The 1,791-nt window shown below is 34.7% G+C and overlaps 1 pseudogene; it reads left to right on the plus strand.

Annotated features, from left to right (window-relative positions):
* The first annotated feature begins 399 nt into the window (after window positions 1-399).
* LOC145052128 (ethylene-responsive transcription factor ERF098 pseudogene) lies at window positions 400-1,152 on the plus strand (annotated as a pseudogene).
* The last annotated feature ends 639 nt before the right edge of the window (window positions 1,153-1,791 follow it).

The raw sequence follows: 1,791 nt of genomic DNA on the forward strand, positions 1-1,791 counted from the left end.
TGTTAAATTATGATTGGTACATTTAAGAACACAATATTTCTAAAAACATTTAAACCTAATTCTATATATATATATATATATATATATATATATATTATTTTCATCAACCACAAAAAGAAAAGAAAAGGAAAAAAAATCCATGTTTTATTATTTAACTCTATTATCACATATATAATTTTAAGGCTTCACGACAAAATGTTTTTATTGAACTATGACTAAGATTTGACTAGAATGTTTGTTAGATTATTCTAAGGTATCCCCACGTGCACCAGCAACTTGAATACGCTCCACTGTGTCATGTTATCACGAAGCTTCAAAGAAATGGCCGCCGGCGATTGTTGTCAAAGTTGAATTCGATTCAACCCACCACATACGACCCTTCTTTATAATCAATGAATTCTTTCCGAATAATCCTATTGATATTTATACGATCAAACTCACGGATTTAAAAGAAAAATCGAGGCTTGAAGCGATGGAATCAAATCAAGAACCCACCGGAAGTGGAGAACGAGGAAGAAGAGAAAATAAGTACAGAGGGATACGACGGAGGCCATGGGGGAGGTACGCAGCAGAGATACGTGATCCGACGAGAAACGGAGCGCGTTCATGGCTAGGAACTTTTGATACGGCGGAGGAAGCTGCTAGGGCTTATGACAGAGCTGCTTATGCTTTGAGGGGTCATCAAGCTATTCTTAACTTTCCTAATGACGGCCATTACCGGAATGTTGAATCTTCCACGGCGGGGCTGCCGTCGAGCTCCGGGTTTGCTTCTATGGCGGCATTGCCAGCAAACTCGACGTTATTATCAATGTCCTCTTCGTCATCGCCTTCTTCAAATATATCTTCGAGGGATAACAATGGCAGATCGGAAAGAGAGCCGGTTATAGAATTGGAGTATTTGGATGATAAGCTTTTGGAGGACCTCCTTGGCAAACATTCACCAAACACAAGGATTTAACACGAAAACTGAAAGATACTTAAGTTCGAATCTCGTATTTAGACATAATTAATAAACTAGGTTAATGTTGAAAAACGAGAGATTTCATTACGGGATTGCGGATACATGGAATTTTATGTAACAAACATTCAAAAAATTTATTTAAAAAATGTATTTTATTGACGTATATATTGAAGTACGTGTTTCCTGTGCTATCTGAACGATTGCTTATTGAATTATGTTGGATTTAGTATAAATACACGTGGTTTGCTTTAAGTATGTATGGAGACTGAGATGGATATACATGAATATATGTTAAATTTTGATTTTGATATTTTGTCGTTACATGTAAGATGACTATAATATAATATGTATGTGGTTGGTATCGGTAACGGTTAAATTAACAAGAAATTGGGGTTTATTATTTATGTTACACTACTAGAAAACCGGCCCATCACAGATTTTGTAGTTAAGTTGTAGGTAAAACGGTTTGTTTACGGAAAAAAGATCTATAGAAATATACCTCGTGGGTAGTTGGACAGAACCTGTTTTACTGGTTACCTACGGGATTTTAGCTACAAATTGTCTACAAGATTTATTATCTATTGATTCCTTATGACTTTTCCAATTATTTGTGACAGATCTATATACCGTAAATCCATCCTTAAAATGATTTTATTTAAAACAAATTGAAAAATAAGGAGGTCTTTTTTGCCTAAAATGCAGAAAAACAAATAATGCATTACAAATGTAGAAAAAACTCATTATTCATATTCATCGGCCAAAATAAAATGTCACTAACATTCACCAAAAAACTAGGAACTATCTAGCAGATTATCGGATGGGTTGTTCAT

Source organism: Lactuca serriola, chromosome 5, assembly GCF_051521515.1.
Source record: "Lactuca serriola cultivar US96UC23 chromosome 5, Lser_US96UC23_V15, whole genome shotgun sequence".
NCBI classification, from domain to species: Eukaryota; Viridiplantae; Streptophyta; class Magnoliopsida; order Asterales; family Asteraceae; genus Lactuca; species Lactuca serriola.